This window comes from Abramis brama, assembly GCF_963993115.1.
Source record: "Abramis brama genome assembly, chromosome: 17".
Lineage (NCBI taxonomy): Eukaryota > Metazoa > Chordata > Actinopteri > Cypriniformes > Leuciscidae > Abramis > Abramis brama.
The window spans coordinates 35,416,218-35,426,425 of record NC_139979.1 but is presented as its reverse complement, the minus strand read 5'-3'; positions in this window follow the sequence as shown (position 1 = coordinate 35,426,425).

Here is a 10,208-nt window from a genome sequence, read left to right as displayed (position 1 = left end):
CTTGTCATAAATGAAGTTCTGAAATCATTTGATGTGTTTGGGCACAGATGTATCCATATGTCCTCATCCTCAAACATCATGGACGGCATGACATCTGTCAGTCAGAGCACGTCTCTGCAGAGCTCTCCATGAGCTGAGGTACGTCCAGCTGTAGGAAAGGGTCACTTTACACTGTGATGTTGGGCTGGACAGTAGCAATGCTTTGACCGGGCGTTCATATATGCGTTCACATGCTTCTGTCATATGTTTGCATTAAAGTCCACCATATCTTATGATTTTGACAACTAGATAACTTGCACTATTATGGGTTTAGGTAGAGAGTTCCAGCACTATTAAAAAAGAAAACTTTTAGGATTAAAACTAGTATAGTTTCTGCAAATTAGAATGCTCTTTATAGATTTGTAGTCACTTTTAAAGGGGACATATCATGAAAATCTGACTTTTCCCGTGTTTAAGTGCTATAATCTATAATCAGTGCTTCTAACAACACAGAAAACATGAAAAGTGAAACCCAGTAACTGTGTTCTGGTCAGTCTTTCTCTGCAAGCATGTCTAAAATAAGCCGATCAGATTTCTTCTCCTTTTGACGTATGAAGAGGATCTTATTATAATATTCCCAGCCCTTAATCTGCACGTTTACACACACCAGCCGACATTTGATTCCACAAGCGACACCAGAGACCAGTTCTAACGCATGATGAAGATCCAGCAAAGCCTGAAGCTGTTCTGTGGTTGAGCACAGACGAGCACTGAACACTATTGACCAGAACATGTCACCACTGTCTTATAAAGACCTCAGGAACTGTGGACACTTGTGGAGAAGTTAAACATGATGATGAGATGATCAGTGTAACTCCACAACAACTACAGAAATGTCTCCACTAACATTCAGAAGCTCTTCCTGAGTGTAACGGTCACCAGCTGGAGTGCCCTTGAGAGCCACCAGAGGACACTCCACATCAGACACTCACTTTCACTCACAAACTACATTTCCCATAACTCACTGCCCGGATTCATCATCACTTATCACTGATCACATTCACCTGTACCTCATTCACTGATTGCATTCACCTGTGTCTCATCATCCTGTTAGTCTCAGTCTATTTATACCATGTTCATTCATTCACTCACCGCGAAGTCTTGTTAAGTGTTACACTGCATTTCTGAGCGTTTCCCTGGTTTTCTTGTTTCTTGGTTTTTGATATCTTGCCCTGTTCCCTGGATTACTCTCTTGCCTCTGGTCCCTGGATTACTCTCTTGCCTCTGGTCCCTGCCTGTTTTGTTTGTTTCTTTGTTTTGACTACCTGCCTGTGTATGACCCTTGCCTGTACTTTGGATTACGCCTCTGGATTGCCCCAGCCAATAAAGCTGCATTTGGATCTCCTACTTTGTGTCTCTGAGCAGTTCGTAACACTGAGTCTCTCCGTAAGGCTGCACTCGCTCCTGGTGATTCTGGGATTCTGGATGAGGGAGATTGGCCTGTTCTGTTATTGCAGGAGTTTCTGAAGCTCGAGTAAAGACTCCGCCCTCTTCTGAACGGAGGCGGAGCTACAGCTCATTTGCATTTAAAGGGACACACACAAAAACGCTGTGTTTTTGCTCATCTATTAAGTGGCAAATTTGATAAATGATAGCTATAATAAATGATCTGGTATTTTGAGCTGAAATCTCACAGACACATTCTGGTGAGACTATAGATTTATATCCCATCTGGTGAAGAGTGGCATAATATGTCACCTTTAAAGCTTTAGCGGTCTTTAACGACAGATGCATACATTTAAAAATGACATTCCACAACATCTTTCTTTTTCACTCCTCTGTTTGTGATGTGTGTGTGTGCATGTGTGTGTTGTGTTGTGTAGTCTATACACTGTAGAGAGAGACGGGTCCAGTTGAGAGGGTTCAGTGAGAACAGAGAGCAGAAAATGAAGCAAGACATGCTCATGCATGTCCACAGAGTCATACAAACCTTCAGGCACACGTATCGGAGAGTCAGATTGTTCACTATCTCTGGCTAAAGGTTGTTGGTGGCTGGCGGGTTAGAGAGAGAGAGAGAGAGAGAGAGAGAGAGAGAGAGAGAGAGACTGGGACGTGTGACCTTCAAAGACAACCTTGGGCAGACGTGAAAAGTCATTCTGACACTATGTCCAAATAGTGTGTGTGTCCACACTAGACAGACAAATTCACGTGCCGTCACGTGTCGCCGTGGCTGGTTAGGACAAACACTCTGATTAACATGGAAAAGAACGTTTTATCGCACGTCGCGTCGTGTGTAGTTAGGACACGGTGTTACACCGTAAAATGTATATATGTTGTCAGAAAACATTTCAGAGTAATACTGATGTTGTTTTGTTGGAAAAACAATGTGTAGTTTCCTTGCATCACACTGTTTTTGCTGTAGTTGTAACATTTTAAATTTCAAAGAATTGTTTTATGTAGTAATAAATAACTTTTTGCACATTCACTCATTAATTAGATGCTACTGATCATATACAATATGGTTTAAGTTGAAAATATTAAGTTATGTCTGTTTTATGTCTTGAAGACTTCAGTGCCATTGGCAAAAGCTTGACCTCACAAAATACGCCCTCTTTCTTTCTTTTTTCCCAAACTTCTCCCACTACAGGTCACAGTTTCATTCAGAAATGCTCAATCTTCATGTTGTTGTTCCTGAAAAAAAGTGCAATAAACAGAATCAAGATAAATTAGATGATGTTTTATTACAACCAAGCCACTATATCCTCCTGAGACCCAGAAAAAAAGGTTTTTTTAATTTAGTTTTTTTTCATGTCATCACATTGTTTAGAGCACAAGAAACAAATGGTAAAAAAAACATTTTTGAAAAATAATATTATATTCATACGTTATGCTATGTCCTCTGTAGTGGACGCCAGGACTCAGTTGTTTAAAAAATAAAATGACATGAAATTATATGTATAGGAATAAAACGTAAATGTATAGGATGATTCTCAACTATGATGATTCTCAACTATGTTATGAAAGATATAACGGAATGAATTGATACACCATTTTACTTTATGCAATATGTGGGTAAAATGGCCATAAATGAATATTCCCATTCAATGCAATGTATCTATACACTATCTAATTTGCACATTAATGTGTTCTTGGAGCAACATTTAATGATAAAATAAGGGTAATAATTGGAGTAATAATTGGCAACATTTTAATAATAATAATAATATCTAATATTTCATAGGAATATTGATGTATAATTTATTTCCATATTCATTGTTGTGTCTCCCAGAATGCCTGATAAACATGATGTAAGTCCTGATGTCTCTACAGTGGACACGTATGAAATCAATGCCCTGTTCAGTAACAGAAAGTTTTTTTGTTTTTTTTAAACCCCATAACATTTTCCTGAGATGTTGGTTTATGAAATACAAATTGAAAAGTAGTCCGATTTAAATTATAATTACAATATATTATCATATTTCCTACATTTGATAACTCAATAAATGTCAGACATATTTAAAGACCAAGGAGAAGTGGTTTTCATGGGGAAACCTCCAAACATTTGGTGTCTCTGAAAAGCCCTGAATGTGCTCTTCACAGGACACCCAGGTGTGACATGACATGTATGATGTCAGAGAAATTCACTAAAATATAATGTCCACTACAGTGGACAAAAGTCTATTCCTGGGTCCCAGGAGGGTATGTGCAAAATAACAACAGTTATGTAATTTTCCATAGTGCTCTGCTAAGAGTTTTCCTCATGGTAATCACCTGATGATACTGGATCTCTTTCCCTCTCTAGGATCCCAAGAATAGCCAGGTTACTTTGTCTTGAATGACCTTCATCTTTTAGATTTGTGATATTGGGCAACATGTACTCAGTTTCTTCCTTCATCCCAGTCTTTGGATTTCAATAATCACACATGAGTTTTCTCTTGTAATGTTTTCCAGCACACATGATATGATAATCATCAGTTGTCAGAGCTCTGAGGATAATGATAGTGGCGGATCCAATACCCTCGGTCTGAGAAACCTGGAAACCTGTCACTCATCTGAGATCCACCAATAGCAAACCACAACCGTCCAACCAGCCAATCAATTCCCCACGGACTCAATCAAGCTTGTTCGTCTTGTTCCAGAAGCGTTTCAGTAGTCAAAAGTCTGGCTCTGATATTAGCAGCAATAGTGTTTGATTGTAACTAATATCTCTAATATCATCATCTGTCTCTTCCTATATCACTTCCCAGAATTCCCTCTTTCTCCTGTAGCTGTGGGAACGCTGCGTTCTGGCATCTGTGTGTTGGAGGAGTCTAATGAGTCTAACGAGACGTCTATCGCCTCAGTCTAGACGAACAGTTCAGGGGAGCGCGATCACAGCTTGAGTTCTGGAGAGACAGCACTGAAGTGACAGTTTTGCTGGTGTGTGTGTGTGTGTGTGTGTGTTCTCTAGAGTAGGGATATGTGAGTGTGATAATGTTGCTCAAGGATTCTGTCATGGATGCCTTCACAGCACAGCTGGATCCGTACAGATGAAGATGGGCTCTGTTCCAGAACTCAGAAAACTGTTTTCTAAAGCACCATCATGATACCATGATAGATTTTTTATTTTTTTTTGTCCCCAGTTTTGTCCAAAACATCAGCAAAGAGAGCATAAGACACGTGTGTGTGTGTGTGTGTGTGTGTGTGACGTTCATAAGCCCGCTGTACATATCTACATATCTATCACCGGGGACATATCTACTTCTTATTTCAAATTTCATTCAAAGGCTTCTCTTCTAATCTATCAGTGGTGATTGTAAACACTCAAAGGTGATTAAGGAGTCTAGAGAAATAAAAAATGAGCCATGAACCATAGGAGGAGAAATAATGAGGGCTTTAGTAAAAGAAAAACCAGAAAACACAAAAAGTGTCAAAAAGGAGCATGGTATAATATTAGTTTAGCTGCAGAGATATTCATCAACTAGACTTCAAATAATGCGTACAATTTTTTTTACAAAACCTGAGCTATCCAGTTAAAAAATATTGTTGTCTCCTCCATTGGCTATTCATGTTTGCTCATGAAATGACACAGCGGTCGCGTTAGTTCTATGGCTCTACGGCGGCTCCAGGCCCTGTCCTCAGCGGCTTACTGGCGGCAGTGGGCCTCGTCCCCGTTATAGCGCAAACCAAATCCCTCCTGGTTCTTAGGGCACGCACCGGCAGCTTGGCTCAGTGGGAACACGTGGAGTCCGTGAAGGCCGCCTCGGCGTGGGTGAGGCCCCGGCAGGCCACGCAAAACTCATGTTCGTCGGGTGGGTCGATGGGGCCCGCAAAAATCTGGCAGGTTGAAGCCATCGGATGCTTGGAGAAAAAGGTTGCTAGTCCTCCTGGTGCAGCTTCCACGATGGCAGCGTGAAGAAAGAGATTCTGATGCAATTCTCGCGCCCATCCATTTTATACTGCCTGCAAACCTGTATTTGCATACTTCGCGACAAAAGATTTCAACAAAAGTGGAGAAGGGAGGAGTTCCCGCAGCGTTAGCTTAAAAATTGCTTTTTTTCTGGATCGTGGCTGATTTGTAGATTGTACGCACAAAAAAACTCACTGTAAAACTGTATTGTCACATTTTTGCCAATTTCCCATTCATTTCCTATGGGGGTCCAAATGGACCCGAAGGTCCTGAGTGTGACTATCTGTCCCCAATTTTTTTGGGTGTTCATATACCAAGTACCAACAAAGTCACCAAATTTCGGACCATTCCGATGAAGCTATGATTTTTAATATTTTTTTATTTAAACGCTTCGGGTCCATTTGGACCCGAAGGACCCCAGAGGGTTAATCAATCAATGAAAAACTATAGAAACAAACTGAAAAATAGCACACAGAACTAAAATGCATGACAATCCCAGATAATCCCTTACAGTATGATGTTCTTTCTTCTAAAACATTAAATATATTTGGAGAAAACGTTTTAATTCATAAAATGAAAGTTAAAGGTCACCAAAACTTTTTTGTTACCAACATTTGTTACAAAAATACCCTTTTATTGTATTCAACAGAAGAACAGATCATACCGATTTGGAAAAGACAAGGTGAGTAAATGATGACAGAACTATCAATTTTGTGTGAACAACCTTCAGCATCATAATTGTTAAGATATTTCTTTTGAGAGTAGCTGCTCCTCAACATCACACTTTTAACATCACTCTTCATTTATCAGTACATTAATGAAAATCATCCCTTACTTGCCTTCATGCTGTTCTAAACCGGTACAGACATTCTACTGACTATGTTTGCAAGTGCATGTCAACTTATTCTACTATCCCTAACCTAACAGTCTATTGACAGTCTGCATTAATGATAGTTAGTTTACATGTAGTTGCAAAGTTACTTATAGTTACTATGTCTAAAGTGCACTATTGAAATAAAGGGTAACCGAACAAATAAAGCATCATAAAAGTAGTCCAGATTTGTCCACAGAAACCTCCTGAAATGTAAGTTACAACTAAAGCAAACACCACTGGAGATGTAAGAGAGACTCGACAGTTGTACCAGAAAGGAAGAATTTCAATTAATAAGAACTTTTGTGATATTTTGGTGCAATTTTTTGGTGCTTCACTGTCCACTGTATGGAAAAGAAAAGTGTGATGCATTTCTTTAAAAAAAGATGGAATAGACAAAAGAAAATTGTATGGACTGGAAACCACATGAGGGTGAGTAAATGGTTACAGAATTTAAATGTTTGGACTACATTTTTCTTTTACGCATTAGAGCCAATTTAACATACAATGCCATTCTAACTTTTGCCTGTAAGTCATATAAAAGTGTAAGAAGTTGCTTCAGTAAAGAAGCCAATAGGATAAATAAGCAGAAACTTCTCTCATATCGGTCTCTCAGCATTTCCCGTCTGTCTCTCCTCGCTAGTGAGCGACAGACAGCACTGAGTCAATTAAAAGCACACGCCTGTGGAAGAAGGGAGGGACTGAAGTTCCCCAGTGAGAACACAATATGTCTGAACTGAGAGACACACTCCCTCTGAGACTCCCTCACGACAGCTGTGAGCATCTCCAGGTAACAAGCCTTATTAGACACACACACACACACACACACACACACACGCATATCTGAGCATTTCAATAGTTCTGCTGTATCGTTACAAAATAAACTTAAATTATTATAAAAAAGAAACTTGTTCAGCCACATGACAGCATTATCTGGTCATTTATTTAGCAGTCACGAAATAATGAAAACATTCTCTTAAAAAAGAAATAAGCAATGAACTCAAACATCTTTTAATGTCTTAAAGACTATAATACAATATTCTCAGTATATTGATTTTGTTTGTACAAAATAAGAATACCTTGATGAAACAATGATTCTATTTCACACACAGAAAGCATCATAAAGTATCAGGACACACACACAACGAATCAGAGAAAGATGGATCTCTCTGATGCATCAGTTTCATAGGCTGTTGTTTTTTATTTATCATTTGTTTAAATGGAAGAGTTTGAAATGCAGTGAGCTTTTTAGAGCAGCACTTCAGATATAAAGAGTCAACAGGATATGGTCTATGCTTGTGGGTTTGAAATTACAAGACAGATACACATTTTGATAGAGTAAAATTGAGCTTTTGGTCTAGCTTAAAGTGTCATGAAACCCCCCCCTGTTTTAGCCTGGACGTTCACACCTCAGAGTTGGAAAAAGTCTCAAAGAATTGGCGTGTAAACTGTGGAAAAGTGGGAGAGTAGAAGGTGGGAAAAGGGGAGACAACAACCAATAAAACACAGAGCTGCAACACTTATTATACAGACACATGAATATTAAAATATGACCTCGGAGAGAATCTAACCCTTTATAACAAACTGCCTAAACGAGGGAGAAACGTTTTAAAGGTCTAATAATAATATTTTCATTACATTTACCAGCACTACAGTCTCTGAACAAATGATGTGTCAGTTTAACAGAAATAATAAAGGCATAGTTACTTTTTGATCAATTGTTCTTTGAATTGTTGGATTACATCCTTGTCTTCTGTGTATCAGAATAATCCATCGTGTCATCGTGTTCATGATCAGACATAGATGTCCTTATTTGCATATATATTTAATTTGAAGAAGACGTGCACACACACGCTGCTGGTTCATGTTTAGAGCACTAGAGGATATGAAATAAGTAAATGCGTTTGCTCCGGTCAGTATATGTACTATATGATCCGCATTGCGAGCAACATTAGAAACTCTCATGGCATGCGTGCCAATGGTTTTTTGAATTCTCCGCTGTGATGCGATCTCAACAAGCTCTTTCTCATGAATAAATGCAGCCTTCGGAGTGTGTGATTGGCTGCAGCACGATTCTACGTCAGCTAACCAATCACACACTCCGAAGGCGCTTCTACTTCACATTCCCTGACGGTGCCTCGACTCCACTTTTCAACCTGGAAGAACGAAATTGCTTGGAAAAACGCAAAAATAACCATTTTCCATTAATTGATAACATTTATGAGTGCTTTTAGTGTCTTCAGTGATGTGCAGCCTGTGCATATCTGTTCACATCTCAAAAAATGTGTTTTGGGGTTTCATGACCCTTTAAGAAAACAAGAGTTTGGGATGGAGAGTAATCATTTAGCACTCAGACATATAAATTGCACTCATAACATTTAGCACTCAGATCAGACAAACAATATCAACTCAGCAGTTCCCTTCGTTTCTGATGATCATATGTATGATGACGACTATCACAAAATAATTCAGCATTTTGCGAGGCTGTATTTCCAGTCCCAAGCTGCCCTTGTGTCTCCTTTCTGAGAGAGAAATAATAAATATGGATTTGTTCAACGTAGTTAAAGTGCACAAGAGTTTTGTTTGAAGAGCAAAACAATGTTGGGTAATATACATTAGATCAGGGGTTCTCATCTCTGGCCATCGAGATCAACTGTCCTGCTCCAACCTTGATCAAACTCACCTGCCTGTAACCTTCTAGTAATCCTGAAGACCTTGATTAACTCGTTCAGGTGTGTTTGATTAGTGTTGGAGCAAAACTGCAGGAAAGTGGACCTTGAGGGACCTTGACTGCATTCCAGTCCAAAATTGTCATGCCCTTCACTCGCTAACTTCCCTCCGTCTTGTTCACTCGGATATACGTCATTGATTATGTTGCATGAGTGCCCACTACTGGCAGAACCTTTGCAATAGGCGGAATTTGAACGTCCTAAGACCTTGATCACTTAGAATACACTATGCAGTTGATTTTTTGACGCCACAATCATGTTGCATTGTGGTATATGGAGCTGCCTGAAGTGTACATGTGAAGTAGACTTGCTCCCTCAGTCAAAATCGAGGGAGCGAGGGTCTGTATAAACTTCCCTCGTCCACTTCACGAAGTGGAACGCACTTCAAAATGGCGGCAGGGATTCCCACGAGGGGAAGTGCTTAGGGAAATTCGCAAGTGCGTGTCTTAAAGTGGACTGGAACGCAGCCAGAGTTGAGATTCCCTGCCTTATGCCGGGTTCAGACTACACAATTTTAGCACGATCTGTTTGACGTAGTGTGTCGTGGTGATTCGTAAACTGTTACGCTTCATGACAGAAAGTCATTTTTTTTCCAGTCCTTCTCGACAGGTTCCTTCACATCTGTGTGTTTGACCAATAGGAGCACAGAAGTTCTTCCGTACACAGCTTTCAAACATGGCGAAACGAAAGAGAGACGATGGTATTGGTGCAATGGAGGAAAGATTCGTGGAGCTATGGCAGACCTCCGACCTTATGATGTTTCCTTGAGGGACAACCATGACAGAGTGAAAAAAGATAAATGATAGCGGAGGCGCTTCAGCAAACTGGTGAGTAGGCTACATTTATTTTCAGTACTGCATAAAAATAAAAAAATATTGTGACGGGTCTCCTACTCTTCCTACTATGGCCAGCTAGTGGGTGAGACTAGGAGGCTCATCAATGAAATGATGTCCAGCTGTTCTTCCCTCTATAAACGTTTAGGCTTTGTTGTTATCGGGGTGTGCTAGCTTGCTCACGGTTGTTTTGTGTTTGGCTTCGGCTTCTGTTTGTTCACTTCATCCTTGTTATTAGTTTTAAATATTGTTCTGTCTGATACTTTTACATTATGTGTCTGACAGAAATTATATTTGATTACGTTTCTTTTTTTTTTTGTCTTACATATTTTTCTACTTATGCTAATACATATTTTTGGTTGCAACCTTACCAACCTTACTCTGTCCTCCTTTCATTTGTCACGGCT